The sequence below is a fragment of the Zalophus californianus genome, chromosome 14 (genome assembly GCF_009762305.2).
Source record: "Zalophus californianus isolate mZalCal1 chromosome 14, mZalCal1.pri.v2, whole genome shotgun sequence".
In the NCBI taxonomy this organism is placed as follows: domain Eukaryota; kingdom Metazoa; phylum Chordata; class Mammalia; order Carnivora; family Otariidae; genus Zalophus; species Zalophus californianus.
The window spans coordinates 55,231,360-55,258,805 of NC_045608.1; the positions used below are offsets into that span (position 1 = coordinate 55,231,360).

A 27,446-nucleotide genomic window follows, 5' to 3' on the forward strand; every position below is an offset into this window, starting at 1 on the left:
AGGTTTTTTCCTCTTCAATTTTTTTTTTTTTTAAATAGCTTGAGAAGAATAGGTAGTAAAGCTTCTTTAAATGATTGGTACAATTCACCTGTGAAGCCAGCTGGTCCTGGACTTTCATTTGCTGGGAGTTTTTTTGATTACTGCTTCAATTCCATTGGTGGTAATTGGTCTTTTCAAAATTTCCATTTCTTCCTGCTTAAGTTTTGGTAGGTTATATGTTTCTAGAAATGTATCTATTTCTTCTAGGTTGTCCAATTTTTTGGCATATGGTTTTTAATAATTTTCTTAAAATTGTATTTTGATGGTGTTATTTTTCCTCTTTCATTTGTGATTTTGAGACCACTTTTTAATTTATGAGTCTGCCTAGAGGCTTATCAATTTTGTTGATCTTTTCAAAGAGTCAGCTCTTGTTTTATTGATCAGCTCAAGGTTCTTTTACCTTCCATGTCACTTATTTATCTTTATTATTTCCTTCCTTCTGCTGGTATTGGGTTTCATTCTTTCTAGCTCCTTTTGGTGTAAGATTAGGTTGTCTGAGATTATTATTCCTTCTTGAGGTAGGCCTGTATTGCTATAAATGTCCTCCTGTCAAACACTTGGCTACATCTCAAAGATTTGGACCATTGTATTTTCATTTTCTTTGTCCCCATGTAATTTTTTATTTCTTCTTTGATTTATTGGTCGACCCATTCATTTCTAAGTAGCATGCTATTTAACCTCCATGAATTGGTGGTGGTCCTAGATTTTTTTTCTTGTTGACGTCTAGCTTCTCAATCTTGTGGTCAGAAAAGATGCATGGTATGACTTCAATCTTTATTTTGTTGAGACTTCTTTTGTGGCCTAATATATGATCTACTCTGGAGAATGTTCCATGTACACTTGAAAAATATGTGTATTCTGCAGTTTTAGGATGGAATGTTCTGAATCTAATCTTAAGTCCATCTGGTCCAATGTGTTGTTCAAAGCCACTGTTTCCTATGCAAATCAAAACTACAATGAGATAGCACCTCACATCTGTCAGAATAGCTAAAATCAATAACACAAGAAACAACAGCTGTTGGCAAGGAAAAAGGGAACCCTCTTGCACTGCTAGCAGGAAGGCAAACTGTACAGCCACTGTGGAAAACAGTATGGAGATTCCTTAAAGTGTTAAAAATAGAACTTATGATCCAGCAATCACACTACTAGGTGTTTACCCAAAGAATACAAGAACACTTTCAAAGGGATACATACACACTATGTTTATAGCAGTATTTACAATTGCCAAGGTATGGAAGCAGCCTAAGTGTCCATCAATTGATGAATGGATAAAGAAGATACAGTATAGTTATATAATAGAATATTATTCAGCCATAAAAAATGAAATCTTGCCATTTGCAACAACATGGATGGAGCTAAGAGTATAATGCTAAATGAAAAAAGTCAGAAAGACCAATACCATATGATGTCACTCATATGTGGAATTCAAGAAACAAAACAAGCAAAGCAGAAAAATAAGAGAAACAAATCAAGAAACACTCTTAATTTGAGAGAACTGATGGTTACTAGAGGGAGACAGTGAGTGCATGGATTAAATAGGTGATGAGGATTAAAGAGGGCATTTGTGATGAGAACTGGGTCATCTATGAAATTGATGAATCATTGTACATCTGAAACTAATATAACACCGTATATTAACTGGAATTAAAAAACCTTAAAAAAAAGCCATTCTTTTGTTGATTTTGTTTTAATGATCTGTTGATGTAAGTAGGGTGTTAAATTCCCCTACTATCATTGTTATTACTATTGATTAGTTCCTTGATTAGTTCCTTTATGTTTGCTATTCACTTTTTTAAAAATGTATTTAGGTGCTCGTATGTTGGGTACAGAAATATGTACCATTGTTATATCTTCTTGTTGGGATTGTCCCCTTTATTATATATGTGGTGTCCTTGTCTCTTGTTACAGTCTTTGTTTTAAAGTCTATTTTGTTTGATATTAGTATTGCTACCCCTGCTTTCTTTTGGCATCATTTGCATGGTAAATGTTTCTCCACCCCTTTCACTTTCAATCTGCGGGTGTCTTTCAGCCTGCAAAAGTATATTGTAGGCAGCATATAGATGGGTTTTGTTTTTTAATCCACTTTGTCACTCTCTTTTGATTGGAGTGTTTAGTCCATTTACATTCAAAGTAATTATTGATAGATATGGATATATTGCCATTTTGTTACTTGTTTTGTGGTTGCTTTTATAGTTTTTCTCTGAGTTTTGCTCTCTTTCATAGTTTTCTGCCTTGCTTTAGTGATACACTTAGATTCCTTTCTCTTTATTCTTTGCATATCTATTACTGGTTTTTGGTTTGTGGTTACCATTAGGTTTGTATATAACATCTGCATACAGCAGTCTATATGAAGTTTGTGGTCACTTAAGGTTGAATTCATTCTTAAATACTCCTCTCCCTCCCATTTTATGTATATGGTGTCATATTTTACATCCTTTTATTTTGTGAATCCCTTCACTGAGTTTTACAGATATCTTTATTTTTATGGTTTTTATGTTTTCTACTTTTCATACTCTCATGGTCTTTCAAAGAGTACTTTAGTAATTCTTGTAGGGCTGGTACAGTGGTCATGAACTTTAGTTTTTGTCTGTGAAGTTCTTTGTCTCTCCGTCTATTCTGAATGATAGCCTTGTTGGATAGAGTATCCTTGGCTGCAGATTTTTCCCACTCAACATTTTGAATATATCATGTCACTCTCTTCTTGCTTGCAAAGTTTCTGCTGAAAAAACCAGCTGATAGTCTTATGGGGTTTCCCTTGTATGTAACTGTCATCTTTTGTCTTGATGCTTTTAAATTTTATACTTTATCTCTACTTTTAGCCATTGAAATTACCATGTGTCTTGGTGTGGACATCTTTGGGTTGATTGTTGGGGGATCTATGTCCTTCCCCATATTAGGGAAGTTTTCAGCAGTCACTTCTTCAAATATATTTTCTGTCCCCTTTTCTCTTTCTACTTCTGGGAAACCTACAATGCAAGTGTTACTATGCTTGATGGAGTCACTGAGTTCCCTAAGTCTATTCTCATTTTGCATAACCCTTTTTTCTCTCACTTGCTGAGCTTGATTACTTTCCATTACTGTCTCCCAAGTCATTAATTCATTTCTCTGTTTTCTCTAGCTGTTATTTATTCAATCAAGTATATTCTTCATTTTATTTATTGTGTTCTTCATCTCTGAATGGGTCTTTTTTTGTCTGTGTTGTATCTCACTGATGTCATCCACTCTTTTTCAAGTACAGTGAGTATCATTATGATCATTACCTTAAATTCTCTAATCAGGTATATTACTTATCTCCTATTTGCTTAGGTCTCTTGCTGTAATTTTGTCCTGTTCTTTCATTTGGGGCATAGTCCTCTCTCTTTTTTTCCTAACTCCATGTCTGTTCTCATGTATTAGGAAAGTCAGTTATATCTCTTGTTCTTGAAAGTAGTTGGAGAGGCACACACTTTTAACAAGGTGGCACCTGTCTTCTTCCACAGGGGACACAGAACCAATGCTAAGACTGGGCTGGTTGTGGCTGTTCTGCACAACATGGGCAGGGGGTGCAGATTTAACACGGTGCATATGACCGCTAGAGGAGGTTGAGAGAGGCAATGTTGGCAAGGTTTGCTGTGGTCTTTTGGGGGAGAGGCTTGCAGAGCCAGGACTGAGTCAGGACTAGCTGGAGAGGATGGGGCACAGTGTAAGGAATTTAGGTAGTGAATGCCTGTGCAGCACTGGTTCCTGCAGGTGACTGTGTGATTATGCTAGGGAGCAAGGGAGGGTGCCTGTTAACTCATTTTTTCCTGGAGAAGTCCCTCAGGAATCTGTGAGATTATTAACTAACTCTCCCTCTGGTGTGCCCCAGATGTTTTTCAAAGAGCTGCTTCTAAGATGTATCTCCTCAGTCTCTTTGTTATGCCAGCCTTAAAGGGCAAGGACTCAGGTTTCTATCACCATCTAAGCTCTCTGAGCCAAGCCTGCTGATTTTTAGAGTGCCAGGCTTTACATCCTTCTGGTTGCTGGAACTCATGAAATTCGTTCCTTCTAGTTTTCAATGCTAAATGCTATGGGGATTTGTCTTCCCTGTGCAGGCCTGCCAGGGTGATGTTCTGTTTCTCACCCTTAACCCCTGTTGTTCCTGCCCCCTCCATTGGCCATACCTATAGGGTTTAGCTCCCCACCACATCTCTATTCTTCCCAACCTCTTCAGTGTGTCCTCTTCTCTACATTTAGTTGTGGAGTTTGTTATACCAGTCGTGGGATTTTTTTGGGGGGTTATTTACATTGATGTGTTATCTAGTTGCATCCATGGGACCAAGTGAGTTCAGGGTCCTCCAAACTCCACTATCTTACCCATAACCCTCATATAAAGATAATTTCAACTCTGATATTCCAAACAGAAGATATTCAAAATCATTTTAATGTTTTGAGATAGTTATATAAGGCATGTTTACTATAAAATAAATGCCTACTATACAAATGAAGATTTAATAAGAGTTACTTTTTGTTCTATATGCTCGATGGTAAAATTATTTCATTCAAAGGAAATGAAATTCAGCCTGGCATTTTATTTCTACTCTGTTTTGTTTTGTTTTCAATAATTATTAAAATTTGAGTATAGTGACAGATGGTAGCTGCAATTATGATGAATGCAACAGTTACTGTTGCACACCTGAAACTAATTAATGTGTGTCAAATTCCTTTGAATTCAGGATATTAAACACACACCCCCACAAAATGTTAATACCATCGTGATTAAAAAGCTTAGGATAGCAACATTAGAAGAAATTCTGATGGCTCATAAGGTAAGACATATATGAAATAATGACCCCTCCAGAGTTAGGATTACCAATAACTAATAAAATTTATAGCTAATAACTGCAATGTTATATTACAATATAAAAAGGCAACACTGACTCAGCTTGGTCATTAATTCCTTAATGTATGGTAGAATAGTTATTTTTTCTGTTTTCAAAAACAAAATTACTTTAGCAATTTTCCAATATTCTCATCACTATCAATAATCAAAGTATAATGTCTGACATATTATTTCTATTCACATAACTTAAATACCTCAAAATTTACTATAAACAATTATGGAAATAGTTAAATATGGAATCCTGTAACTGTTACATACTGTTATATATTTATAGGACAAAGTATAAATAAGATGTTTTAGTCTGATCCATTTGTTTTTAAAATTTGAGCTTTCTATGTTTATGTGCCCAAATCTCAATAAATTTAATGCACATATTTTAATTGTATAAATCCAAGGTAATTTTTAACATTTTTTTCTTGAAAGTGTGGGTGAAATGGGATGGGCAGATCCTTCTACCTCTGGAATATTCATTTTACTCAGTCTTATTTTTTTCCTCTTCTTAACCTTAATTATTAGTTTGTAAAAGAATTAGTGCTAGACATCTAACAAATAGTAGACTATAAATAAATCAACTTTATTAAATCATTAAATTGAAGCTACGGTCAGCAAGCATGGCTATTCTGTATGTTTAAAAACCATGTCCACTGGGGTGCCTGGGTGGCTCAGTTTGGCTCAGGTCATGGTCCCAGGGTCCTGGGATCGAGCCCCACATTGGGCTCCTTGCTCGGCAGGAAGACTGCTTCTCCCTCACCCACTCCCCCTGTTTGTGTTTCCTCTCTTGCTATGTCTCTGTCAAATAAATAAATAAATTCTAAAAAAAAAAAAGAAGGAAAAAGAAAAACATGTCCAGGACTGACATGAGCATTATGGCAGTATAAGAAGTTCCTCCCTTTTATTCCTTCTTTTGGACAATGAATTAGATATACAGCCAAGAACTGAAGCACCTTTGTGAGAAGTGTAGGATCCAGAATATACATCAAGAGACCCAGAAGGAATCTCACCCGCCTGTGCATCCAGTAATAGGCAAGCAGACCTGGCCCAATCCCTCTCACTGAGGTTATGAAAAAACTTGGAGAGCATAGACCTGGACCAATACCCACAGATAAGAGAAAATTTGCATAAGTCAGCCATCCCAAGGAGAGATTCCAGCATGTCATTGGGGCCAAAACAAAAGTTTGGTTGCAGTGGAGACAGTAAGAGGAATTTACCCTAGGTACTCCAATCCCCAAAACAAAAGACTGAATTTTCCAGCAGCAGTAACCTCTCTAGCAGTAAAACTGGAGAGTGGTGAGTAAATGCCTGGCTACCCTAGTTGTGTGGGATGAATGTTTGAGATACACAGTGGAGAGGAAAACTGGGGAAGAGGCAGATAAAAATATCAGATGACATGAAAATGACAGGGTTCTTGCTAATTAAGCTCAAGACTTCAGCAAGAAATCTGCCCATGGTGTCTGGGAGCATCTCACCCAAGGATCTCCCTCACTGGGTCCACAGACACCCTAAATGTTGAAGCCACACCTCCCCCCACTCTGCAGTTGACTCCTTGTGCACACTCCTGAGTGGAGGTCTGGTAAATGGAGTACTATCAGAAAAACAGATCAGGAGCTGTGGTAAGGGAGAAACCACCAATGTCAAGTATATAGCACCACTTTCTGTAACCCAGAAAGGAGAGAAAACCCTAAATATAAAAGCACGAATGAATAGTGTACCTCACATGAAGGCAACCTGTAGAGATTTAAGGAGGTATCAGCTACTTCATGTGAAAAGTGATGCAAAACTAAGAAATATGAACAAAGATAACTTTTTAATTACTAAGCTCTGAGACATGGAATGTCAGCATATTGCTGATAAAGAATTCAAAATAGCTATTTAGAAGAAATTCAATTAATTATAAAACCCATAAAGACCATTCTACGAATTCAGGAAAAAAAAAAAAAACACATGAACAAAATTATATCCTTAGCAAAGACATAAATCATAACCAACAAATTCTGGACCTGAGGATTTCAGTGAATGAAATGAAAATTGCAATAGAGAACATCAGTAGCAGAGTAGAGCCAATGGAATACACAATAAGTAAATTAGAGGGCAGGAATTTTGAAATAACCAAATCAGAGCAGAAACAATATGGAAGAAAGTGATTTATGAAATTTCATTAAAAGAACAAATATTGGAATAACTAGTATACCAGAGGGAGAAGAGGAAGTAAAGCAGAGAACTTTTAAAGTTGGGGAAAAACTTGGGCATCCAAGTTCATGAAAGATAACAGGGTGAGATATTATCTCAATGTAAAAGATATTAAGATAACTTAAAAGATAGAAGGGAATCCTAAAATCAGCCAAGGAAAAAATATTTTAACCTACAAAGAACCCTCCACTAGGCTATCAGCAGATTTCTCAGCAGAAATCCTATAGGCTAGGAAAGTACTGGAAAAAAAAATTACCAAGCAAGAATACTCCATATGGCAAAATTACCCTTCAAATATTAAAGGAAAAAATAATCTCATAAAAAAAAGAGCTAAGGGAGTTAATCACAACTAGACTTGCCATGAAAGAAGTGCTAAAATCAGGTCATTAAGCAGCAAAATAAAGAGGCTAATCAGCAACATGAAAAGATATAGAAGTATATAACACATTAGTAAAGGTAAATATACAGTCAGATTTAGAAAAGTCTAAATCTATGATAGTGTGTTAGCCACTTATCAAAAATAATTATAGCAACTCTAATGAATACAAAATATAAATGATATCAAAAACATAAAACATGAGCATAATAAATTTAAGATTTTGTAGGCAATTGAATTTAAGTTGCTATCACCTTAAAAATGGGCTTCTGAGATGTTTTATGTAAGCCTATAAGGAAAACCGAAAGTATACAAAAGAGAAAAAATGGGGAAACAGAACTAACCACCACAGAAAATCACCAATTTACAAAGGTAGACAGAAACAGAGAAAAAGAAAAAGTAGGAATACAAAACAACCAGAAATTAATAAAATGACATTAACAAATTCATATACTTCAATAACTAAATGTAAATGGATTTAACTTACTAATCAAAAGGCACAGAATAACTGGATGAATGAAAAAAAAAATACCAATTATATAATGCCTCCAAGACTCACTTGAATTTTAAGGACATACATAGATTGAAAGTGAAGGCATGAGAAAAAATTCAATGCAAATGGAGAAGTGCAGTTATACTTACACCAGACAAAATAGACTTTAAACAAAGATGGTAATAAGAGACAAAAAAGGTCACTGTATAATGATAAAGGGGTCAATTAATGAAGATACATATTTATAAACATGTAAGGACCAACATCAGTGAATATAAATATATTGAGCAAATATTAATAAATCAGGAAAGATACAATGCAGTAATAATAGGGGTCTTCAATACCTTAAGTTTAGCAATAGTTAAGTCATCCAGATAGAAAATCAATAAGGTAACATTGGCTTGAACCATACATTAGACCTGATGGACCTAACACATATACAGAACATCCTATCCAACAGCAGTGGAATGCACATTCTTTTCAATTGCACATGAAATATTCTCCAGGACATAAAACAAGTCTTAGTATATTTAAGAAGACTAAAATCATATGAAGTATCTCTTCTAATCACAACAGTATGAAACTAGAAATCAAGAGGAAAGCTCAACAGTCTATAAACATGTGCAAATGTAATACAAACTTCTGAACAATGGGTCAAAGAAGAAATCAAAAGGGAAATAAAAAAATATTGGAATGAGATGAGATACTGCAAAAGAAGTTCTTTTATGGGAAGTTTATAATGACATGTGCATATTATTAAGAAAATAGATCACAAACCACCAAAATTTACACGTCCAGGAACTAGAAAAACTAAGCCCAAAGTTAGAAGAAAAAAAAAGCTATGAGCTGTTTTTTTCTTTTTTGAAAAATATATATTAAAAAATTGACAAACCTTTGGCTAGACTCAAGGGAAAAAGAGAAATCAAAATCAGAAATGGAAGAGAAATTAAAACTGATATGACAGAAAAACAGAATCATAAGAGACTGCTATGAACAATTAATTATATGCTAAAAAAACTGGACAACCCAGAAGAAATTAATAAATTCCTAAAAAACATAAAACCTACCAAGACTGAAACAGGAAAACTAGAACATTTAAATAGACCAATGAGTAAGGGGATTGTATCAGTAATCAAAAATATACAAGACATAAAACCCCAAGACCAGATGGCCTCACAGGCAAGTTCTACCACACATTTGAAGGAGAATCAATGCAAATTGTTCCCAAATGCTTCCAAAAAATTTAAGAGGAGGGAACACCTCCAAACTCATTTTACAAGGCAAGAATTACCCTAATACCACAGCCAGATTAGGACATGACCAGAAAACTAGAGAGCTAAAATATTAATAAAAAATCAAGTAAATTATTCTTGCAAAATAATGGCGGAGGAGTAGGGGACCCTATTCCAACCGGTCCCCTGAATTGAGGTGGATATCTACCAGACCACTCTGAACATCCACAAAATCAGCCTGAGTTGTCAGAAGATATATCTGGATCTCTACAAACAATATCACAGGCCGTTGACTTCAAGGTATGAAGCAGGGAGCCATGGTACTGCGGGCACATATCAGAAGATAAATGGAAGGGGGAGGGAGCTGTGGGGATCCTACACTGCTGGTGAACAATAGCCTCCCGTGCTGGGGACAGGGTACAGACTCGCAGACCAGTGGCAGGGAGAGGACTTTAGGGCAGCCCCCTGACTGAAACCTGGAGCAGCGGGGGCCACGTGTGCGAACTGGGGGTGGCTGGCAGTTTTAGAAGTACAAAGGGCAGACTAGTGCCCCCATGCCCCAACCTGGAGGTGAGGACTGGGAGCCCTGCTGAGGGGTGCAAAATGCAGGATGCTGCAGTTTATAGCAGCACAGACAGAAATGGAGAGAGTGTGCCTGGAGAGCTCACTGAAGAACAGACTGTGATCTCTCTGTCTGAGGCAGAGGGTTGGAAACGATCTCTTCTGCTCTGACTCTTGGAAGAGACACGGAAAGCTGCCAGAGAAAAGTCCCCCAAAACTGTTTTTCACTGAGCCCATCCCCCCACCACAGGGAGCAGGACAACTCTGCCCAAACAGGGTTGCCTGAGTAACAGTGTGGCAGGCCCCTCAGAAGACAGGCTGGGGAAAAAAGAGGCCAGCAACCCTAAGGTCCCTAGAAAATAGGTGCATCTTGCTTGGGTTGTAGTCAATAATTTGGACTCTATACATTTCCTCAACCACCCCTCAACAGAATGACTAGGAGGAGGAACCCCCAAAATAGGAAAGACTCAGACTATGACTTATGCCAGAGATTTACAAATGGATACAGATATTACCAAGATGTCAGAGACGGAATTCAGGCTAGCAATTGTGAAGACAATAGCTAGAATGGAGAAATCAATTAATGGCAACATAGAGTCTCTAAGGGCAGAAATGAAAGCTGAATTGGCAGAACTTAAAAATGCTATCAGAGATCCAAACAACAGCTAGGGTAAGCAAGGCAGAAGAACGAATTAGTGATCTAGAAGACCAATTAATAGACAAGAAGGGAAAAAGAGGAGGCCAGGGAAAAACAACTCAGAATCCATGAAAATAGAATCAGAGAAATAAGTGACACCATGAAACGTTCCAATGTCAGAATTATTGGGATCCCTGAGGGGGTGGAGAGAGAGAGAGTACTAGAAGATATATTTAAGCAAATCATAGCTGGGAACATCCCTAATCTGGGGAATGAAACAAACATTCATGTCCTAGAGGCAGAGAGGACCCCTCCCAAGATCAAGGAAAACAGGTCAATGCCCCGGCATGTGATAGTAAAACTCGCAAATCTTAGAACCAAGGAAACCATCTTAAGGGCAGTTAGGGGGAAGAGATTCCTTCTGTACAGAGGGAGGAACATCAGAATAACATCAGACCTATCCATAGAGACCTGGCAAGCCAGAACCTGGCAAGACATATTCAGGGTACTAAACGAGAAGAACATTCAGCCAAGAATACTTTATCTGGCAAGGCTGTCATTTAGAATGGATGGAAAGATGCAGAGCTTCCAAGACTGGCAGAAACTGAAAGAATATGTGACCACAAAGCTGGCCCAGCAAAAAATATTAAGGAGGGTTCTATAAAAAGAGAAAGACCCCAAGAGTGATATAGAACAGAAATTTACAGAGACAATCTATAAAAACAAGGACTTCACAGGCAACATGATGAAAATAAATTCATATCTTTCAATAATCACTCTCAACGTGAACAGCCTAAATGCTCCCATAAAGCAGCACAGGGTTGCAGATGGGATAAAAAGACAGGACCCATCCATATGCTGCCTACAAGAGATTCATTTTGAACCTAAAGATACATCCAGACTGAAAGTGAAGGAATGGAGATCCATCTTCCATGCCAGCGGACCTCAAAAGAAAGATGGGGTAGCAATTCTTATATCAGACAAATTAGATTTTAAACTAAAGTCTGTATTACAGACACAGAAGGATACTATATCATTCTTAAAGGGTCTATCCAACAAGAAGATCTAACAATTGTAAATATCTACACCCCCAACATGGGAGCAGCCATCTACATAAGCCAACTGTTAACCAAAATAAAGAGTCATATTGATAATAATACATTAATTGTAGGAGACCTCAATACTCCACTCTCAGCAATAGACAGATCATCTAAGCAGAAAATCAGCAAAGAAACAAGAGCTTTGAATGACACACTGGACCAGATGGACCTCATAGATATATAAGGAACATTCCACCCTAAAACAATAGAATGCTCAGTCTTCTCAAGCGCACATGGAACTTTCTCCAGAATAGACCACATACTGGTTCACAAATCAGGTCACAACTGATACCAAAAGATTGAGATTATTCCCTGCATATTCTCAGACCATAATGCTTTAAAACTGAAACTCAATCACAAGAAAAAAACTGGCAGAAATTCAAACACTTGGAAGCTAAAGACCACTCTGCTCAAGAATGTTTGGGTCAACTAGGAAATCAAAGAAGTACTTAAAAATTTCATGGAAACCAATGAGAACAAAAACCCACTGGTCCAAAACCTATAGGATACTGCAAACGCAGTCCTAAGGGGGAGATACACAGCCATACAAGCCTCACTCAAAAAAACAGAAAAATCCTGAATTTACCAACTAACTTTATACCTTAAAGAACTAGAGCAAAAGCAACAAACGATGCCTAAGCCACACATTAGAAGAGAAATAATTAAGATTAGAACAGAGATCAATGAATTAGAAACCAGAAACACAGGTCAGATCAACGAAACTAGAAGCTGGTTCTTTGAAAAAATTAATAAAATTGATAAACCACTGGCAGACTCCTCCAAAAGAAAAGAGAAAGGACCCAAATTAATAAAATTATAAATGAAAGGGGAGAGATCACAACTAACACCAAGGAAACAGAAACAATTATTAGAAATTATTATCAACCATATGCCAATAAATTAAAGCAACCTGGAAGAAATGGATGCCTTCCTGGAAACCTATAAATTGCCAAGAAAAAACAGGAAGAAACAACCTGAATAGGCCAATAACCAGTGATGAGATTGAAGCAGTGATCAAAAACCTCCAAGAGTCCAGAGCCTGATGGATTCCCTGGGGAATTCTACCAAACATTCAAAGGAGAAATGGTACCTATTCTTCTGAAGCTGTTTCAAAAAATAGAAACAGAAGGAAAGCTTCCAGACTCATTCTATGAGGCCAGCATTACCTTAATTCCCAAACCAGGCAAAGACCCCATCAAAAAGAATTTCAGACTGATATCCCTGATGAATATGGATTCCAAAATCCTCAACAAAATCCTAGCTAATAGGATCCAACAATACATTAAAAGGATCATCCACCATGACCAAGTGGGATTTATCCCCAGGATGCATGGGTGGTTCAACTTTCACAAATCAATCAATGTGAGAGAACACATTAATAAGAGGAGAGAGAAGAACCATATGGCCCTCTCAATTGATGCAGAAAAAGCATTTGACAAAATACAGTGTCCTTTCCTGATTAAAACTCTTCAGAGTATAGGGATAGAGGGAACATTCCTCAAGGTTCATAAAATCCACCTATGAAAAACCCACAGCAAATATCATCCTCAATGGGGAAAAGCTGAGAGCCTTTCCCTTAAGATCAGGAACAGGTCAAGGATGCCCACTCTCACCACTGTTGTTGAACATAGTACTAGAAGTCCTAGCAACAGCAACCAGACAACAAAAAGAAATAAAATGTATTCAAATTGGCAAAGAAGAAGTCAAACTCTTTCTCTTCACAGATGACAGGATACTTTATGTGTAAAATCCAAAAAACTCCACCCCCAAATTACTAGAACTCATATGGCAATTCAGTACTGTGGCAGGATACAAAATCAATGCACAGAAATCAGTTGCTTTCTTATACACTAACAATGCAACTGTAGAAAGAGATATTAGAGAAACGATTCCATTTACAATAGCACCAAAAAAACATAAGATACCTCAGAATAAACCTAACCAAAGGATCTATACTCTAGGAACTACAGAACACTCATGAAAGAAATTGAAGAAGACGCAAAAAGATGGAAAAATAGTCCATGCTCATGGATCGGAAGAATAAACATTGTTAAAATGTCTATGCTACCCAGAGCAATCTATACCTTCAATACCTTCCTGATCAAAATTCCAATGACATTTTTCAAAGTGCTGGAATAAACAATCCTAAAGTTTGTATGGAATCAGAAAAGACCCCAAATCGCCAAGGAAATGTTGAAAAAGAAAAACAAAGCTAGGGGCATCACGTTGCCCGATTTCAAGCTATATTACAAAGCAATGGTCAGCAGGACAGCATGGTACTGGCACAAAAACAGACATATAGACCAATGGAACAGAAGAGAGAGCCCAGATATAGACCCTCAACTCTATGGTTAAGTAATCTTCGACAAAGCAGGAAAAAATATGCAAAGGAGAAAAGACAGTCTCTTCAATAAATGGTGCTGGGAAAATTGGATAGCCACATGCAGAAGAATGAAAAATCATAAAGTATGGAAAAGAGTATGGGGGGGGGCCTCAAAAAATTAAGAATAAAATTACCATATGATTCAGCAATTTCACTTCTGGGTATTTATCCAAAGAAATGAAAACATTAACTCAAAAGTATATGCACCCCCATGTTCATTGCTGCATTATTTACAATAGCCAAATATGGAAACAACCTAAGTGTCCTCTGATGGATAAATGGATAAAGAAAATGTAATATACAATTTTTATTTAGATAAAGAATCTTGCTATTTGCAACAATATAGACAGTCCCTGAGGGCTTTACACTAAGTGAAATAAGTGTTGCCAAGAAAGACAAAAACTGTATGATCTTACTTATATGTGGAATCTTAAAAAAAAAAATCAAACTAAGCTCAAAGATACAGAGAACAGACTAGTAGCTATCAGAGGTGGGTTGTGGGGTGATCAAAATAGGCAAAGAGGTCAAAAGATACAAATTTCCAATTATAAATAAATCATGGGGATATAATATACATCAAGGTGATCATATGTTCATTATACTGTACTGCACATTTGAATACTGGTAAGATGGTAGACCTTAATAGTTCTTATCACAAAGAAAAAAAGTCTTATAATTATGTATGGGGATATATGTTAACTATACTTTTTATGATCATTTTGCAATGTATACAAATACTGAATAATGTAGTATACCTGAAACTAACATAATAAAATGTTATATGGCTGTTATACCTCACTTAAAAAAATAACTTTTAAGAAGTAATGTTTGGGGTTAGGGTATCTGTGCCTGTCTTCCCTCAATTTTTTTTTTTTAATCAAATACGTACTTTGATTTGTTAAAAATCAAGAGATTTAAAAGTTAAGCACAACACTTTTTTGAACATAAACAAAATACTTTCTTATATGTGAAGGCACACAGGGTTAATGGATATCCATGGATACTAATGTCCTCTTTCCAATGTTTCATTTTTGTTTTTAAGTTATATACAAGCAAATTAATATTTTACACAAAATAGAAGAAATCATGGGAGATCATAATTAGAGTGGTATGAGAAGAATGTCTTGTGAATAATGAGGATATGAAAGAGGTGGGTATATTACAAGCACCAAAGCATAGGTTTCCTTTGGAATATCACACCAAAAATAAACAGTAAGACCTCCCTCACAATTATGGATAAACTGCTTATGAATATGTTTTTAAGAACAAAGTATTAAGAAAACATGATTGACTTCTGGGGAGGCTAGCAGTCTAGGAAGATCCTAGCCTCACCTTGTCCCATGGTGACATGGACAACTGTGGGAACCAGCACAGTGGAAACTCTCCACCTAGCTTGCTAACAGTGTGCCCGACCCCTTCCATCTCATCCTGGGCAGGAGTTTTCCCACAGGGCTGCGGGTTCCCTCCCACACTGAACTGGTGCAGACCTTGCTGGCACCATGAACTTTGCCCCCACATTCTCCTGTGGACATGCCCTCCCCAACATGCTTTGATAGGAGACTATTCAAAGTGGTAACATAAGCCTAACAGGGTTCAGAAACACTCCAAAGTGACTCCTGTCCAAGGGAGAAGGGAAGATAACCATCCACACCAACCCAACTGCAGCCTCAGCAGTGGGCTGAGGCAGATGTCTGGTCTGACTACAGGCCCTATCCACCAACAAAAGCTTCACAGGGGAGAATATAGGGAAAGGGCCCTGCAATTTGGTGCTACCATGGATCTGGCAATGCTTGGTCTGACTCAAAGGAAGCCCCAGCCTGGCCCAATAACAACACAGGGACAAAACCCTGCCCAAAACAGGCAGAAAGAGCCATTGTAGGTGACTGGAATAAAGACAAATGGGGCTCAGCCAATAACAGCAAGGTGCATGCAATGAACATAGGAGACAACCCTGAAGCACCAGCTTCTGGTAAACAGGGGATATTGACTGCAGGACACTACAGGACCTCTTTTCATAAGGCCATTTCTTTCAAGAGCAAGAGATGTAGTTGACTTTCCTAACACAGAGAAACAATCAGAAAGTTAGACAAAATAAAAGTATGGAGGAATAGGTCCCAAGTGAAAGAGAAGGAGAAAATCATAGCAAGGGAGCTAAATGAAACATATATAAGTAATGCTTGATAGAGAATTTAAAGTAATGGTCATAAAGATACTCACTGGACTTGTGAACAAGAGTGGAGGACCTCAGTGAGAACTTCAAAAAAGAGAGGGAAAACATAAAGAAGAACCAATCAGAGACGAAGAATTCAATTAACTGAATTAAACACACTCGGTAGAGTACATAGACTAGAAAAAGCAGGAGAACAAATCAGTGATGTGGAGGACAGAGTAATTGAAAGAAATCAAGCTGAACAGGAGACAGAAAAAAGAATAAAAATGAAAATAGATTAAGGGAACTCAGCAACACCATCAAGTGTAATAACATTCATATTATAGGTTTCCCTGAAGTAAAAGAGAGTGAAAATGGGGTAGAAAATGTATTTGAAGAAATAATAGCTGAAAACATCCTGAATTTGGAGAAGAAAACAGAAATCCAGATCCAGGAGGCACAGAGAGCCCTTAATAATATCAATCCAAGGAGGTCCACACCAAGACACACAGTAATTAAAATGGCAAATGGTAGTGATAAAGAGAGAATTCTAAAAGCAGCAATAGAAAAGAGTTACATTCAAGGGAAAACCCATAAGGCCATCAGCTTATTTTTCAGCAGAAACATTGCTGGCCAGAAAGGAGTGACATGATATATTCAAAGAGCCGAAAGGGAGAAAAAAAAAAATACTTCTATCCAGAAAGGCTACCAATGAGAATAGAAGGAAAGAGAGAGTTTCCAAGACAAAAATTAAAAGAATTCATGAACACCAAACCAGCCCTGCAAGAAATGTTAAGGGGGACTCTGAGTGGCAAGGAATGATCATAAGTAGGAGTAAGGAAAATAGGAAGCACAAAAGCAGTAAAATTAAGAATATCTAAAAAATCGGTCAAGGCATTCACAAAATAAAAATATAAAGTATGATACGTTATATCTAAAATGTTTGGAGTGGAGAGGAGTATAAATTTAGTCCTCTTAGAATGGGCTCAAACTTATAGGACCATCAACCTAATATAGACTGCTATATGCATAAGATGTTATTTACAAATATAATGGTAATGGCAAATCAAAAGCCAATATATAAAATAGATAATAAAATAGATAAAAAACTAAAAGAGAAAGGAATCCAATCATATCACTAAAGTAGCCAGCAAACCATGAGAGAAGAAAGCAAGAGAAGAAAGGAACAGAGAACTACAAAAACAACCATAAAACAAGTAGCAAAATGGCAATATATATGCATGTATCAATAATAACTTAGAATGTAAATGTATTAAATTCTCCAATCAAAAGACATAGGATCAGAGAATGGATAAAAAAAAAATAAGACCCAACTATATGCTGCCTAGAGGAGACTCATTTCAGACCTAAAGACACATGCAGATTGAAAGTGAAGGGATAGAAAAGCATTTATTATGCAAATGGAAGTGAAAAGAAAGCTGGGGTAGCAAAACTTGTATCAGACAAAATAGAAACAAAGACTGTAAAAAGAGACAAAGAAGGACATTATATAATCATAGGAAAAATCCAACAAGATACAATTGTAAATATTTATGTACCAAATGTGGGAGCATCCAAATACATAAAGCAGCTAATAACAACCATAAAGAAAGTGATCAATAGTAATACAAAAATAGTAGGGTTAACACCTTCCTTACATCAATGGTTAGCTCGTCCAAACAAAATCAACAAGGAAAGAGTGGCTTTGAATGACACATTGGACCAGATGAATCTGACAGATATATACAAAACATTCCATTCAAAAACAGCACACACAGAACAATATCCAGAATAGATCACATTTTAGGCCACAAAACAAGTCTCAACAAATTCAAAAAGATCAAAGTTATATCATGTATGTTTTCTAACCACAATGCTATGAAACTAGAAATCAACCACAAGAAAAAATCTGGAGAGAACACAAATACATGGAGGTTAAATAACATGTTACTAAACGATGAGTCAATCAACCAATAAATCAAAGAAGAAATTCAAAAGTACATCAAGACAATGAAAATGAAAAAGCAGCAGTCCAAAATCATTGAGATGCAGCAAAAGCTGTTCTAAGAGGGAAGTTTATAGCAACACAGGCCTACCTCATGAAGCAAGAAACATCTCAAACAAAAACCTAACCTTACACCTAAAGGAGCTAGAAAAAGAAGAACAAAACCCACACCACTAGAAGGAAGAAAATAATACATTTTAGAACAGAAATAAACAAAATAGAAGCTGAAAAAACAAGAGGATGAATTAATGAAACCAGAAGTTGGTTTTTGAAAAAATCAACAAAACTAATAAACCTTAGGCAGACTCATAAAAAGAGAGGACTCAAAATCAGAAATGAAACAGAAGTAACAACTGACACCACAGAATACAAAGGATAGTAAGAGGGTATTATGAAAAATTATATGCCAACAAATTTGACAACCTAGAAGAAACGAATAAATTCTTAAACTGAATCAGAAAGAAACAGAAATTTGAACACACCAATTACCAGCAATGAAATTGAATCAGTAATCAAACAACTTCCAATGAACAAAAGTCCAGAACCAGACAGTTTCACAGGTGAATTCTGCCAAACATTTAAAGAAGAGTTAATACCTATTCTTCTCAAACTATTTCAAAAAATATAAGAGAAAGGAAATCTTCCAGACTAGCATTACCCTGATACCAAAACCAGATAAAGACACTACCAAAAAAGAGAACTACAGGCCAATATTTCTGATGAACATAGATGTAAAAATCCTCCACAAAATATTAGCAAACAGAATTCAACAATACATTAAAAAAAATCATTCACCACAATCAGGTGGGATTTATTCCAGGGTTGTAAGGGTGGTTCAATATTCATAAATCAATCATTGTGATACATCACATCAACAAGAGTCAGGATAAAAACCATAGGATCATTTTAATAGGTGTGGAAAGCATTTGACAAAGTACAACACCCATTTATGATAAAAACCCTCAACAAAGTAGGCTTAGAGGGAACATACCTCAACATAATAAAGGCCATATATAAAAAACCTACAGCTAACCTTATACTCAATGGTGAAAAACTGAGAGGTTTCCCCCGAAGGTCAGGAACAAGACAAGGATGTCCACTTTCACTACTTTTATTCAACATAGTAATGGATGTCCTAGCTGCAGAAATCAAACAAGGAAAATAAATTAAAAACATCCAAATTGGTAAGGAAGGAGTAAAACTATCACTATTTGCAGATGACCTGATAGTGTATACAGGAAACCCTAGGGACTCCATCAAAAAACTGCTAGAAGTGATAAATGAATTCAGTAAGGTCCCAGGATACAAAATCAATATATAGAAATTTGTTGCGTTTCTAGACACTAATAATGAAATAGCTTAATAATGAATTAAGAAAACAGTCCCATTTACAATTGCACCAAAAAAAATGAAATACTTAGGAATAAACTTAACCAAGGAAGTGAAAGACCTATACTCTGAAAACTTTAAAATACTGATGAAAGAAATTGAAGATGACACAAATGGAAAGATATTCCATGCTCGTGAATTGGGAGAACGAATATTGTTAAACTGTCCACATTACTCAAAGCAATCTACAGTTTTAATGCAATCCTTATCAAAATACCAATAGCATTTTTCACAGAACTAGAACACATACTCCTAAAATTTGTATGGAACCAAAAAAGGCCATGAATAGTCAAAGGAATCTTGAAAAGAGGAACAAAACTGGAAGTATCACAATACCAGATATCAAGATATACTACAAAGCTATAGTAAGCAAAACAGTATGGTACTGGCCCCAAAAAAAGACACATAGATCAATGGGATAGATAGAGAGCCCAGACATAAAACCGTGATTATATGGTCAATTAATCTTTGACAAAGGAGGCAAGAATATACAATGGGAAAACTCTCTTTAACAAATGGTGTTGGGAAAAATGGACCACCTTCTTACAACATATACAAAAATAAACTCAAAATGGATTAAAGACCTAAATGTGAGACCTAAAACCACAAAAATCCTAGAAGAGAGCATAGACACTAATTTCTCTGACATTAGCCAGAGCAATGTTTTTCTAGATAGGTCTCCTGAGGCAAGGGAAACAAAAGCAAAAACAAACTATTGGGACTACATCAAAACAAAATATTTCTGTACAGTGAAGGAAACAGTCAACAAAACTCAAAGACAACCTACTGAATGGGAGAAGATATTTGTAATATCTTTACATATCCAATAAAGGGTTAGTATCCCAAATATATGAAGAATTTATATAACTCAACAACAAAAACAAAAACAAAATCTAAAAAATGGGCAGAAGACATGAACAGGTATTTTTCCAAAGAAGACATACAGATGGCCGACAGACACATGAAAAGATGCTCAACATCACTCATCATCAGGGAAATGAAAATCCAAACTACAAAGAGATATCACCTTACACCTGTCAGAATAGCTAAAACAAAAGCACAAGAAACAAGTACTGGTGAGAATGGGGGAAAAAAAAGGAACCCTCTTACACTGTTGGTGGGAAGGTAAACTGGCACAGCCACCGTGGAAAACAGTATGGAGGTTCCTCAAAAAGTTAAAAACAGAATTGCCCTGTGATCCAGTAATTGCACTACTGGGTATTTAATAAAAAAAAATACAAAAATACTAATTCAAAGGGATACATGTACTCCTATGTTTACTGCCACATTATTTACAATAGCCAAATTATGGCAGCAACCCATGTGTTCATCAATAGATGAATCCATAAAGAATTGGTATATCTATACAATGGAACATACTCAGCCATAAAAAAGAATGAAATCTTGGCATTTGCAATGACAAGGATGGATCTAGAGTGTATAATGCTAAGTGAAATAAGTCTGTGAAATACAATACCATATGATTTCACTCATATGTGGATTTAAGAAACAAAACAAAAAGACAAACAGGAGAAAAAAAAAAAAGACTCTCAAATAGAACAAACTAATGGTTACCGGAGGGAAGGTGAGTAGAAGGATGAAGGGTAAAACAGGTGAAGGGCTTTAAGAGTAAACTTACCATGATGAGCACTAAGTATAGCACTATTGACTCACTATTTTGTACACCTGAAACTAATATAACATTGTATGTTTTGTTATGCCAGAATTAAAATAAAAAAAATATGTTTATTTCTACAATATTGCCCCCAGGAACAATGGAGTAACTTATATTTGCAGAAATAGGAACCAGAAAAAAATTTCTAAATTTAGTGTAAAAATTACTTTTGGATACATTCAGAGTGCAGCAGTCCTTCCGTATCCATGGTTTCCCCTTCCAGGGTTTCAGTTACTTCTGGGCAACTTCATCTGGAAGTAGATGATCCTCCTTTTGAGGTATCATCTGAAGGTCAATAGCAACTTAATGCTAATGTGACAATGCCTATGTCACTCACCTCACTTCATCTCATCACGTAGGCATTTTATCATCTCACACCATCACAAGAAAGGTGAGTATGGTATAGTAAGATCCTGAGAGAGCGACTACAGTCATTCATGTAACACTTATTACAGTATATTGCTTGTTCTATTTTATTAGTTACTGTTAGTTTCTTACTAAGCCTAATTTATAAATTACTAAATTTATAAATATGTAAATTTAAAAATATAATTTATAAATTAAACTTTATCATAGGTTTGTAATATAGGAAAAAACATACTGTATATATGGTTCAGTACTATCCACAGTATTAGGCACCTACTGGGGGTCTTGGGAATATCCCTTGCTGATAAGGGAGGACTACTGTACTCAAGAGGATTATATTCCCTTATGAGTTTAATCACCAGAGATAATTTGTTTTTCCCTGAGACCACTGAGATACTGGCCAGAATGTTAGTCACCACACATTAATCATTTGTTAATTCTGAATTTGTCTGAGTGGAAATAGCAACACAGGAGGCAGTTTGTACTCTGTGGACTCACTTCCACGAGTTCCAACAATGGTATGCGGAGGGAAGGAGGACTCTCTGAAAAAGCATTTGTATGTTAGTCAAGAGCCAAATGTCAAATGACTGTGTGCCTTGAAACCACAAAAGGAAATATTAGCATTGTAACTGTAATCATATTTGGCATTTGAAATGTGTTAACATGAAAGAGAAAAAAAATAAGGCAACTCTGGCCTTCCTACCCTCTTGGAGTGATTCAGGCAGACAGACCCAAGATCTCTAGTGAGGCCGAGGAGCAGCCTGGTGCCTATTTCAGGAAGGTGCATCAGTACCTGAACCCAGGAAAGAGGAATGTAGAAAATGGCTAATTCAATTTTCATACAGAGAGTGATATTTCTGACTTCCTAGAAAAGTAGAACATTCTGAACTCCCCAAAGAGCTCCTTCCTGAGTAGCAGCAGGCTGGTGAAGCCAGTAAAATTTAACTTGTTTGTTCAGACAGATTCCCAGAGGACATGTCCAAGTTCAAAGGAGGTTGTATAAGGAAAACAAGCCCAGCCCACCATTAGGAACTCATACCACCTGGATAGCCCCTGAAGTGGATCCTAGCAGGCTCAAAAAGAAAGGTCCCAGAATACTAATGGAGTCATCTTTTCATTCCTTCCCTTCAGTGAGTAGGCACAAACACAAAAAACACAAAACAAAAAGGATCTTAACAGTCAGGAAAGATCCATTTTACTGTAGAGAAGGGCTCTTAGGAAGCTGCTGTCAGAAAGCCTGATCAATATGGAGCTGTAAAACCAGTTACATGTGCTTGGCTGTCCATGGAAAACACAGGGTCACTAACTTTTATTCAGAGCCCTTTCTCTGATGCTCCCTGACCGAACAGAAACCTGCTGAAAAATTTGGGGGCTCAGTCAGATAAACTGAAAGATGTTTCAGTTTATTTTATAGGTAATTCATATCACTTTCCTTTCAATTTTCCAGCAACTGATTAACATAATTTCCAATCATTAAAATTTACCAATAAGCATCTCCCTGAAACTCTATGTATCTCAAGACATAGGTGTGTAAATCATTCAGTCTCACCTCAGTTCTAGGTTATTATCATGGTACATGTGGGAAAACCTGGAAAAATAGAATGAACTCAGTGGCAAAACTGGAGTCACATTTCAAACATTTTCAGTTTGGGCTTGCTCTCTCTAAATGTCACATAATTTAAAATTCTGTCACAATGAAACTCTTGTAAAATTTGTTTTGTTTTGGGGCGCCTGGGTGGTTCAGTTAAGCATCTGCCTTGGGCTCAGGTCATGATCTCTGGGGCCAGGGTGGGCTCCCTGCTTAGCAGGGAGTCTGCTTCTCCCTCTTCCCCCCTTGTGCATGTTCACTGTCTCTCTCTCTCAGATAAATAAAGAAAATCTTAAAAAAAAAAAAAGTCTTGTTTCTAATTTTAAAGTAATGCCAGCTTCTGCCAAAGAGGTTTTCAATGCCTATGTTACAAATTATTAGCTTTTCTCAGAACCCTAAAATGACTGCAAGTTATTTAAAAGCTGGGCAATTTGAATTAAAAGCATTGTTATTTAAAAATCACCATTTAAGTTTCCATAAGGTTATTCATTAACCCCACTTATTTTATTGAGGAGTGAAAAATACATATATAATGAAACGCACAGAGCTTGATGGAATAAATGTAGAAAAAGTTTTCTGCAATAATAAAACCCTCCAAAAGCCAATATAATGGTGTAAGGTGAGCAGAGTAGTGTCTGGAATCAGCACTGTCCAACAGAAATTTCCATGGTGATGGAAATGTTCTTCTGTGCTATTGGATACAGTAGTCACTCACCACTTTGGCAAATGAGACATTGAAATGTGTCCCAGTGTGACTGAGAAACTGAATTTTAAATTTTATTTAATTCTAATTTCAATAGCCACCTGTGGTTAGTGGCTATTGTATTGGATAATACAGATGTTGAGAAACATACTTAAAAAAAATCAAAATGAGGATACAAATGAGTAGGGTTTAAAGTAGGGAAATCACTAATTAAGAGAGGTAATCAAAGGAATTCACGTGGAAGAAATGGGCTTTCTAAGAATAGTCACAAGCTGGACACCATGATGGCACAATCTCCAGATACAAACAAAGTCTCTATTATGTGCCATAGAATGTGCTTTGAAAACTCACTCAGGTTTATTGGAACTCTACTGAGATATAAAAAGTGCATAATCCCAACTATGTTGACTTCAATTAGATCACACAGTCATCTTTTTTCACATATTATCATCATGTAGATCTTCCCATTGTGTAAATGACATACAAATTAACCATAGGGGATTCCTTAACTTCTGTGTATCACTTTTAGGCTCTACTCTGTAAAATCATTATTCTCACAATTTTACATAATAGATCTTATGTATTTTTCACACAACAGAAACACCCAGCTGGTCTTCTGGAGCAGGATGATGATGAGTCCCTCCCCCATGCCTCTGTACTACTTTGCATGTGGCTAGTGAGCCAGAACAAGTTATTTAAGAGGATAAGGTAGGGGCGCCTGGGTGGCTCAGTCATTAAGCGTCTGCCTTCGGCTCAGGTCATGATCCCAGGGTCCTGGGATCGAGTCCCGCATCAGGTTCCCTGCTCTGTGGGAAGCCTGCTTCTCCCTCTCCCACTCCCCCCTGCTTGTGTTCCTGTTCTTGCTATCTCTCTCTCTCTGTCAAATAAATGAATAAAATCTTAAAAAAAAAAAAAAAGAGGATAAGGTAAAGGTAAAAAGAGCACCTTGCCAGTTCCCTGGATAACTATGTAAACATCTCTCTGTTGAATCAGGGACCTTAAATCTGAATACATTTTAAAATAGAATTTGTGTATTTTAAAACATTTGTCTGAAATGTTTGATATGAAACACTTTTCTTCCAGTATTGTGCTCTTTAGGATATTAAGAGAAAAAGAGAATAAACTTTAAGAAGACATCCTAACTGATGATTACCATGCTCAATTGGATTTAGTTAAGTTCTCTAAACAGGTACAATATTTTATTGGAAAAATTTCTTTCTGAGTCATTTATGCATGTAATATTCACTGAGCATGAATATAAGCCGGTTATTTATTGACGCTGGTGTTATGATAGTCAAAAAAAGAATCACCTTGCTTGTCCTCAAACTGAGCACAGTCCAGTAGAGAGGAGAGCACATAACAGGTTAAATAAGAGGTATGGCTAGGGTATCACGGGAACATATAAGAAGCAAACTGAATGGGGGAGGCATCCAGAAAATTATCATAGAGAACATAACAGCTAATATAAGTCAGGTGCAGGGGAGGGTATTTCTGCATGAGAGGCAGGCAATAGGAGGGGTCAAGATGAAGAATTCATTGTTAAATAATTGAATATCAATTTTCTTGGGATGTCTAGATCAAGCTATCTGGTAGACAACTGGATATAAAATCTGAAGCTCAGGGCAAAGCATGGGTGAGATATGCCACTTTTGGCATATTCTAAAACTGTAAGAGCTAGTGGGCTCACCTTTGAGCAGTGTGCAGAACAAGACGATTAAAGGGACAAAGGCAGGATATGCCAGGAAAACCCCAGGATGGAAGGCACAAGTAGAGAAAGCCCAGGAATGCAGAGAGAGAATTATCTGAGGAGCAAAGTGACATGAGAGTGTATTATCATGGAAGCCAAGAGAGTGGATGTTTCAAGGCTCTAATCATCAACAGATACAAATATACCCAAGAAATCTGGTAAGGTAAAGGAAAAAAATCATCTGTAGTTTGACAATAAGTGGAATCGTGGATAAACTTGCCCTGACCAGTTTCAGCAAAAGAGTGGGAGAGAAGCCAACTATAGTGGATTGAAGAGTGAAGGATAGATGAGAAGCAAAGACAGCACGTGAATAGAAGCACTCCTCTGAAAATTTCAGATGATAAGTGATGCTTCAGAATGTTGATGCCGAGGGGAAGCACTATCCATACACAAAGCCAGTCATATCACTATCAATGATCTCTAGAATGGTAGTGAAACTTATGGCCAACCTTCCTTAGACTCATAATTATAAGTTCTGATCCAAAGCATCTTTACAACCAACAACCCTGAATATTAGTGAGGAGCCAAGAAAATAACGGATGTAAAGATTCAGGCAAACTAGAAATTGCCACACAAATGTTAGTTATTATGGTCATCATTACTACAATTTGGTCTCGTTAAATTTCGGTCTGTATATCAGCCCAGTTTATATCAGAGTTGAAAAACAAATTGAAAAGTCTGCCCAATGGAGTTTGTGGAGAGGAAACATCAGTAGTTAACTTATGTATTATGCATATAATTTAGACTCAAGAGATCCAATGGATAACTGCAGCAAACCACAATTGCCCTCTTTAGACAGCTCAGTGTGAACTTCCTGATAGAAAGAAAGCATTCCAAAGTCCTATGTAATTGGATATGATAATAACGGGAGGATTGGCTGCTTGCTTGTTTCTCATTTCAGTTTGATAATTTGAATAAATTCTTTATACAAATTGTAACTGCTGTCATTTTGATAACACTCCAACTTGAAAATTTGGATTGTTGGGTGCAGACCCTTGCCAGTGCTAAACAAATGGAGGTTGGCTAACAAAGGATTTGAAGGGCACCCTTTCCTTGCTATCAAGTCTCCAACAGGGGCAAGCTTTCCTACTGCTACTGTATTCAAAATTAAGCAGTATGTAAAGCTTCTTGGACTCTTCCTCTTTCACCCACAGAATCTTCAAATTCAGTTCAGTCTTTCTTCTTACTTCTGATTCGTTTGCTTTATTTAAAATCAACCCTTACCCCTGCCATCCAATATACATAAATAATTCTCTTTGCACCTTTTTCTCTTTTGGCACCAAGTTTCTATTTTTTAAACATTTATTATTCATTAAGCTAATATGGTTGAGCACTTATATTTATTCGGGAGATATAATAGTGAGCAAGACAGAGTTTCTGCTTTCAAGGAATATACAACTATTTAGGGAAAATATCTGAAAACCTATGTATGTCACAATTCAAGGAGACAAGGGCTATAATAGAGACATAAGCAGGAGAATAATTACTTTCCCAAAGGATGGAAGGGTGGTGAGGTACAGTAAGGTTTCCCTGAGTAAGTATTAATCAGAATCTTAAAGGATTCTGATGTTTAGACAAGAAGAGGAAGAATATTTTATCTCATTTTGATCTGTAAGTTCCTTGAGGTCAGTGATGCCTTACTCAGCTTTGTTTCTCTTAAAGTGCCTGCTATGGACTGAATGTTTGCCTTCCTCTCAACATTCATATATTGAAATCTAATCTCCAGTGTGATGGTATGTGGAGGTGTAGGACCTTTGGAAGGTGGTTAGGTTGTAAGGATAGAGCCCTCTGGAATGGGAGGAGTGCCTTTATCAGAGAGGCCCCACTCCTTCTCCAGGAGTGGCCAGCTGGGAACCAGGAAGTAGGTTCTCACCAGATACCAAATCTGCCAGCACCGTGATCTTGGACTCCATAGCCTCCAGAATGCTGAGTAATAAAGGTTTGTTGTTTAAGCT

General features: G+C 36.7%; 1 protein-coding gene across 13 annotated transcripts in view; it reads right to left on the bottom strand.

The window, feature by feature from the left end:
- Positions 1–27,446, bottom strand: part of NOL4 (nucleolar protein 4) — a 412,809-nt gene that overhangs the window by 24,034 nt on the left and 361,329 nt on the right. For 2 of the 13 annotated variants that reach the window (XR_003517122.2, XR_003517123.2), the window contains exon 11: positions 22,157–22,246. The exons of the other annotated variants lie outside the window; for them this stretch is intronic. The gene's annotated coding sequence lies outside the window, so the exon portion shown is untranslated. The remainder of the gene's footprint in view (positions 1–22,156; positions 22,247–27,446) is intronic. 13 annotated transcript variants of the gene reach the window in all.